Genomic DNA, 9,250 nt, shown 5'->3' on the forward strand with positions numbered 1-9,250 from the left:
TATTAGCCTTACTGTTTCCCTTTCAGGTAAATATTGGGATAAAAAGAGATGAGCACAGCAGTATAAGGCTATCTATTCTGCCACTGCACATCTTCCCTGCTTTTGAATACAGAAAAGTATACATATAATTTATCTGTAAAGTTTTCATACACTAGTATTCAATTTGTTGTTGTCTAAGTTATATATCAAACAAGGAGACAATCCATTTTCTTTCTGAGTCAGATACTGACTGCTTTTAATTGCACTTAAGACTCCTTTTTTCTTCCACATTTATATAAGGCTGTATTGATTTTAGAATGATAGTGATTTAACAAGGACTCTTTACTGGTAGAATTTAAAGAGGGCCAGGCCCAGCAATCAGAATTCACAAGCAATCCTGGGCACTCAAATAGGTTTAGCACAAATCAGATTAATAGATTTGAATGCCATCTTTGAAGTCGAGAAAAGTAGAGAGAGTGTTTCTGCAAAGTTACTGCAATTTTGTGTGCTTTCAGTAGTCTAGATGGGTGAAATCATAAATATATTTAGATAATAGTTATTCAGAAAAATTTTCTTCCTATGAATGGAGTGTGCAGGTGTGCAACATCCTGTTCTGATGTGACTGGTCAAGGATAAATGCCTCTTGTAAAATTCACCCTCCACTGTAATGACTGTAAATGTGACTACCTGAAAATGGCAGTCATGCTTCTGAAACTCAAGCAAACTATGGCAGTTGAATACTTCATAACATATTTCCCGCCTGCTACGTCAGGACAAAGTCTTTCATGAAGTACAAAGAACAGGTGTGTGTGAGAGCTAAGTTGTCTCTATTGTTTTATAACAAGCCCTCATTTTTTTGTACTTCAACCCTGTGTCCATTAAGTGCAATTTAGTGGGATCATCAGAGCTTGAAAGGGCAGATCAAACAGCACTGAGAATCCCAGCTGTGCAGGCACCAATTCAGAGGGAACATTAACCTCAGCATTCGGCAATAATTTATTCTACTCAAGACGGGAAGATGCTAGATTTCATTCTTGCATATTGGTTTCATTGCTTTTTTTTGTCTTCCTGAAACAAAATTACGTATGTATCTGTGTATATAAAGATAGATATATTTGATAAGTTCGATTTTTTAATGTATATTCACACATACACGCATATATGTGGCATAGAGTTCTCTCTCTCACAAATAGTTGTAGAAGTACCCGGAGCTGAACTGACGTCTCAGAAATCCTTCCAGAAGAGCAGGCTAATTATATTCTTAAATTTCACACTGCCTTTGGAGAAAGAAAAGAAACCTTGGCAAACACGATGACTCCGTAAGTTCACGTTCTGCTGGATTGCTGGAATTTAATGGCTGACGATTGTGCTGAAGGCACTTATTTAATGCAAAAGATGGTATTCACTGATTGCATGTTAAACAGTAAAACAGTGGTGTTTTTTTTCACTCCTTATTAGTCCACCATTAGCTAAATCACTCAAAAAAACAGCACTTTTGGTAGCACCTGATAACGAGAGATAGGCAAGGGATGGCTTGCCTCCCAGACAGATAGTGCACCTCAACTGACATTATTGTGTGCATGATGTATCTCTCTATTTCACAGTATATTTCCTCCTGACACTTCTTTTGAACTATACATATGTGCAATTGTATAAACCTCGAAAAGTGGTCAAGAACCGAAACCTGCAACTGTTCTTGAGTTAAAAGGAGCCAGTGGTAAGGAGTTAGTGTCCACAATGCTCATTAGGAAAATTTTTAAATTATGTAGTAGAGAGGCAAATCATATTTTAACTACCATGGCCACAGCTAGTAGTTAAACAGTATCTTTTCTATTACCATATCCAGCAACGTGGACACCCAAGGAAGGGTCAATTCCAAAAGAAGAATTATAAAGGAATTGAAATTAATGGCCAAAATACAGAAATAACCTTTTTTACCCCCTCTCCCCCACACTCCCCCTTTCTTTTCCTGTTGTTTGCTTCTATACCAGACTATGCTACATAAAGCATTTTGCTTATTTTGATTTTTCCAACGCACAGGTTTATTTTGGATCATTGAGGTGAGAAATCTTTGAAAGGCTCATGAGGCTACATAAGCCCATGAGTCCAGTGTTTGCACCTGCTAGGATCATGGTTTCCTTCACCAGATTGCTAATGTGGAAATATAGCAGATACGTTTCTGCATTTATTTCCTTCTCTGCCTTAATGAGACAAAAAGCAGTATTCTGTAAGTAGCGTAATCAAAGGTTTCATCTGTCAGATTAAGTGGATTGTGATTTTTTTAGAAGTGAAAAAAAGGCTGCAGCAAACTTTGTCTGCATTGTACAATTTCCTAAATACAGAGGTACTGGTGAACTTGGCTTAGAGAATGTACTTTTATTAAGGAAACCAAGGGTTTGTTTAAATCTTCACAGTCACATTAAGGGCTGAATAACTTCATTTAAATATTCAGGTTCAACTAATGAAAAAAACTATAAAGAGGCAAAACTTGTTGCTATAAAATATTCAGTCAAAATAATTATTACAATATCTATTTCCCTTAGAGATATTTAAGTCAGTGAACTATACATCCAGTAAAAACAAAGACAGATTATTTCTGCTGAAGTACTGAAACATTGCTTCTTTTAGCCATTCTTCCTTCCCTCCAGAAATAGATCCAGTATTTAAATCCCTTCTGCATGTAACTACCCACAAAATAGAAAGTAAATAGATCCTGGGATCCGGACATTTGCAGACAGTCAGTGTAGATCACAGTTGCAGAAAGATATAAAACAAACTTCAGTCTGGAGAACAGTTTTCAGAAGCTTCTAAGATCCTTAGCAGTCAAAGTTCCATAAATGCACTCCACTTTGAAAAACAAACAAATAAGGATTCAAGCATCACCAAAAAGGGAGAAAAGTTCCTGTGTCACTTCCAGAAATCAGGTGTAGTAGAGTACACTGCTTGAGCTTTGCCATTTCACAAAAATCTGTCTATAGTCACACACCTTATTGGAAAATCACATTGGGTTCTTACATGAGCCTTCAGATACCTACATGCTTTTTTACAATTCAGACCTATTGCTCTGAAATGTCTAAGTCTTGCTGACTGACTGAGTCCTGCTGAACTTGTTAATGCCTTGTGAAACGGCCGTTTGCCTTCCAATACATTAGAAATGCTCAAAAACTGTTCCAGCTAATGCTTAGCTGTAAGCCACTGAACTAAAATTGCAACCAACAGTCAATATGGATATGATTTGGACACTACATTGTCTTCCTGATTCCCTTCTCCCTTAAGCCATGGGATGTTATCCCTATAACACTAAGGAGGAGAAACATAGGTGCTCCACAGCAGCTTGTCATCTCAAAATTACATTTATGCTGAGTCAGATCCTCCAGCTTTCATGTTAGTTTATGCTGACAGTGCATAGAAAAGCAGCTGCACAGTAATGGAGACTCCTGCCCTACATTTCTATTTCTATCTAGCCCAAAGGAATCGTAAGAGGATGACCACATCAATCATAAACATTTCAGATAAATTTTGATGCACGCTATGAAGCTGGATGAATGTTGTTTTAAAGAAGGTTGTGCCTATTTGTTAAAATAAACTATGAATTAAATTACTTTGTGCTTTGTGAATATTGAATAGTTATATTATGCTGCACATCTAAATTAAAACATTTACATTCACATTTGTGCTAATCTTGAGGTAACATGCTCACTACCATCTTGACACCTCTTGTCTTCATCAAAATTCCAGTCACTCAACTCAGGGGATGGAACCAATAGTATGTGCCCTACTTACTCATTCTTATACCAGAGCATCCAGTGCATAAACCCAGAGGTAAAAAAGATAAGAAAATCTGAAGAGTTCAGAAAGGAAACTAACAAGAAAATTGCCAAACATATAATATAATGCATGAGAAATTCACATATGAAACATGAAAAAATATTTTGTAGACCTAATTAATGCTTCCCCAACTCATCATAGTGATACGAGGACACAAGGATCTAAGCAAATTACCTTTACTTTTTGTATTTGCACTGTATATCAATGCAGTAACATAAAGTGAGAGAAAGTCTCAAACTCAGAAGTGCGTTTTTCCAAAATGGGCAATGGAAATGAATGATAGGATGGAGATGATATAGATGCTAATGTGACCAGCAGGTCGAGGGAGATGATTCTGCTCCTCTACCCTGCTCTCATGAGGCCCCACCTGGAGAATTTCATCCAGTTCTGTAGCCCCCAACACAAGAAGGGTATGGAGCTGTGGGAGCAGATCCAGAGGAGGGCCACAAAGATGATCAGAGGGCTGGCTGGAGCATCTCCCCTATGAGGACAGACTAAGAGAGGTGGGGCTCTTCAGTCTGGAGAAGAGAAGGCTCCAGAGAGACCTTATAGTGGCCTTCCAGTACCTGAAGGGGAAGGATTTTGTATAAGGACATGTAGCAACAGGACTAGAGGAAATGGTTTTAAGCTGGAAGAGGATAGATTCAGACTAGATATTAGGAAGAAATTCTATATTGTGAGGCTGGTGAGAGACTGGAACAGGTTGCCCGTAGAGGTTGTGGATACTCCCTCCCTGGAGGTGTTCAAGGCCAGGCTGGATGGGACTTTGGAGGTGTCCCCTCTTATAGCAGGGGTTGGAACTAGATGATCTCAAAAATCCCTTCCAACCCAAACCATTCCATGATTCTAGGATTCTAGGATTCTAGGATTCTGTGCCAACTCATGTTACCTGTACTCAGCACAGCTGAGATACAATTCCAAGGATGGCTCTGCCCTGCTCCGCACAGCATGGTAAGCACTCCCAGACCGGGATGTGAGCCAGGCAGCAGGAGAGAGCCCAGCAGAGTGTGCACTGGGTAACTGGCAATCAGGAGTAAACAGGGAGATGATAGAAGCTCCTCCATCTTCTCTTCCCCTTCTAAACCTATGCCTATGTAAGTCATAGAGAAGTGAAACAATTTGACCCAGTAGTCAAATTACAAAAATCAGAAACTCCAGACTTCCCAGCTCTAAGCCCAATATGTTTTCCATTGAAAAATAGTTCTGCCAAACACTTCTTTAGGTTAAGACCTCACAGTCTAGCTAACAGCTTGTCATCTACTGATGGGTCACACAGTTCCAGCACCATAATTTTGTCCCATCCATCTTTCTATCCAGAAAAAATAATTTTTTTCTTTGCAAATTGTATTCTTCTGTACCTCATACCTTTGAATACATCATCTCTAACAAGCGTGATAGGAAGTTCAGTGTGAAGGCTGCAGAACTTAGCAATAGGCTTGTGTGAAATGCAAGCCACATATTCGTTGCTGGCCCATGTTTCATCACTGATTTATGCAGAGATGTACATAAACTACACTTACTCCCGAGGAACTTGTCCAATTGTAACTAGAATCAGCAAGATGCCTTGAAGGATTGAGTATGGGCAAGTCTTCTGAGAAGGTGTTTTTGCTAAAGAAAAACATTAGCATGGCAAACTGGCATCCAAGTAAAATATGAACTGTGTAGCATTTTATTTCCTAAATCACACATTTCATGCTGCCTACCAGCTTTTAAAGGTCAAACATGTAAACTTAAGATGTGTGTGTGAGTGTATACTAGTTGCAAAGCTCTTTTTTTGTCAGTTCTATGAAGCAATAACCCATGAAATATAGTTGATATCTCATGGGCACAGTTCTCCATGCCTGCAAACATTTAAAATTGCACTTGTGGTACATAAAAGATTTATAATGATCTCACCGACAAATATAAATTTTATCCCACATAGGAGAAAAAGACCTAGAAGCAGAAGCAGTGAACAGCTGAATATGAGCACAGAGTCATAAATTCATAACACTTACAGCTTTTTAACAGCCAGTCATAAATGTGACTGATTTCAATTTAATTTATGAGACTTCGTGATAGAACCAGGATTACCTTCTCAAAACTGAGCTTTCAAGCACAGTGGGCACAGTTATGGTCTTACTAAGATGTCAGCTGAGGCAAATGGGATGGGGGTGACCATCTGGAAGGTCCTTGAGCCATGCTGCATGTGCAGGGTCAGACAAGTGGAGCTGAATGTTCTCCATCAAACTGAAGCAGAGATCCTATTACCACTCCCAGTCAAGCAGTACATCCCTTCAAAGGACAAGCCACCACCAAAGGACATCTTAATAGTGACTGTGCAACTTGCCAGTGCCGAAGCTGGCATTCTTCATGTGGATGCAGCTGGACAATAGATGACCAAGACATATGTCATAATAGTTCCTTGATTATTTCTGATGCAGGTAAGTATCAGATTCACCTCACCTCCAGCACTCCTTCACCTCGGCCATACATTAATAGAACTCAAACATTGTAAGAGTTTATACATATTTAGAGAGCATTTCTGGACTGAAATTTTTAGTGGCAGTTATTTCAAAGGAAAGAATCATAGAATCACAGAATTGCTCGGATTGGAAAAGACCTTTAAGATCATCACGTCCAACCGCATCGAAACCATACTACCCTAACAACCTCTACTAAATCATGTCCCTGACATGTCCCTTCCAAACAGTTTTTAAACACATTCAGATTGTTGAGAAGGGACTAGAAAATAAGAAACAGTATCAACCAAGAATACACAGGTTGAAATAAGCACGCTCCCTCCGCCATCACTGGAACAGTTCATGTCAAATCTCTGCCATAAGAGAGAAACTTCTGCTTTCCAAAATGCAGTTTGCATTTCTTCTACTGCTGTATTGTTTCAATTTGATATATCCCTTGTAAAAAAAAGAAAAATCTCATTTTCAGCTACATGTATCTCGTAAGAACTCCGAGACAAAACCTGAGATCTGTCAAGTCAACAGAACTGTTTATTATTTTGGACATAGAGATGGAAATTTATTTTGTGTCTGGCGAGGAAACTTTTTTAAATACCCTGGGGAATCAGACTTTGCCTCAGAACTTTCTCTGCGCTTGCCTGAAGTTTGATTTTTTTCTCTCCATTGTACATGTTGGCAGCCTGGATACCTAGCAAACAAACAACCTGTGTATTTTTCCTGTGGCCTCCTCAGGAAAAGCCAGGAGGAAAAAAACATATTTTACTCCCTAAGCTTTTTGCTTCCATTTTTATCTTACACTGCACTTGTTCTTACATGTAGAAGATAACAAAACATTCCCTTGTGTTGCCTATGTGTATGTATTTGAAGGCAAAATATTATGTCACAGTGTGAAGCTGTAATATTGTGCCTGTTAAAACATCAGAACCTATCTCAATATAGAAAAAGACATGGTGAGGTCAAGCAGCAGATGTATCCCCAAAGGTACTAAAGAGGACGTTTCAGAACCAGTTATGTTTAAATGTGTGTTGATAACTAAAACATAATTCTTCTGCTTTTGATGAATAAGGCATTTGATAATGGTTGATGGCTATGTGATCCAAAGAGGCAAAAACGTTCCGTATTTTATTTATGGCTTATAAAACCTTTAAAGAACTTACATGTTCTTAACAAGAAGATCATTTATCAGTGAAGGAGAGAAAACTCCTACTGACTGACAAGTTCATAATATTTATTAGTTACTGTTTTATATCTCAGTCAAACTAATTGCAAACCATTTGAAAGCAACAGGGTGGTTAACACGAAACATAACAGCAATCTGAGCTTCTTATATAAAATTGTGGATGTAACTGTAGTCAGTGCTGGATCAAAAATACTGCTGAATTTACAGTGTTCATAGTAACCTTCCAAACACTTTAGGAAGATTGTGTTCTGTAATAAAGAACAATGAAGTGCCTATAGATATCACCATGAGTACTGGGATCAGAAGAGATTTCCTCTGATTTGTAGAGATGCAGAAAAAAAAATCCTGTTGGCAGGACAGCAATGAGGAGATTGCAGAGCCCTTGTACTCAGAATAAAGTGGTTAATATAAAGAGCTCTTCAGCCTCTTAGGGGAGGCTCTCTCCATACCACACTGAAATCAGCGCAGTACCCAAACACACTGGAGGCATCCTGGCCTACTGCAGTGGTGCAAAGTTACAGCAGCCAAAAGCTCCAGCTCCAGCCTAAGACATGATCTGATTTGTTTCTGACAGCTCACTGGTCTTTTTCTAAGTCAGGTTGCATAATAGGAGATATATACCTTTCTGTATACACTTATGTCAGTGTATATATCCTCCAGATTGTCATGAGTTGAATACCTAGAAGTGTTGATTCATATTCAGAGAACAAGAAAATCTCCGTCACTGAGAGAAGTAAGACAATCAGTATGTGTACAAGAGCTTAATTAAGAAGAAAAGTTTTTAAAAATACGGATTAGGAGTTTTATGATTTGGGGGTGGGTTTTTTTGTTTTGTTTTTTGTTCTTTGGGGTTTTTTGTTTGTTTGCTTTTTGCTTAAAGAAAGAAATAATGTCACCAAAATGTCTTACCTTTCCAAGAAAGTAAAATAGGTTCTAGGCACTGAAGAAATCCCACTCAAAACCTCACCTATCTTTGACCTCTCACACACAGAATTTGGGCTAGAATACTATTCCATTTATCTGGCCACATTATGCACAAGGATTTTGAGGATTTTTTCATTTTCTTCAAGTTTTCTACAAAATTTTACAATTATTTTTTTTTTTTTTTTTTTTGGCCCCAGCCAAGATGAAGAGGCTGATGCAAGAAGGAATATAGCTGGTTCTGTGATCAGCACACATCAGTGGGCTGTGTCACGATCTCAGTGAGGCTTAGCTCCAATTGCTGAGTTGCAATTCTTCTTTCATTCTCCTTTTCATCAGTAAATTGTCAGAGAATCACCTTTTGTTAAAATCACAACTGAAATGCTACTGTACACCTGTGTTTATTCTTCCACTCACAACACCTGGGATTTAAGTTTAACATTGCCTGTTATAAAATAATGGCTTTCTGGCTGGAGCACAAAACATACATTTATATCCTAATAGATACAGGTATATACCTCGTATTTGCATTGGTGCTTCAACTGTTAACTTAAAAAGAACATGAATTCCTCAGAGGCCGAGAAGAGGAAAGAAGGATAAGTGTTTCTCCTTAAATCAGTGATCTAGAGAAATGACTGTGTTACAGGAAATGGAATAAGAAGTTTCTATACTTATAATTCTTCATGAAAAAAAATATAAGTAGATGTATTTTCAGGGTAGTTTCCAAAAACTCTTTCAAATATGGCAGCCGTAGCCCAGAACCTACATCAGTGGGTTGTTCATTTTCAGTGACAACGGCAGGCAATATGACCATATTCAGGCATCTGATATTGAAATAGCTTAAATTCAGCAGGTTCTAGAGCATCTAAGTTTGAAAGAGCTG

Source organism: Meleagris gallopavo, chromosome 2 (assembly GCF_905368555.1).
Source record: "Meleagris gallopavo chromosome 2, MGAL_WU_HG_1.1, whole genome shotgun sequence".
Taxonomy (NCBI): Eukaryota; Metazoa; Chordata; class Aves; order Galliformes; family Phasianidae; genus Meleagris; species Meleagris gallopavo.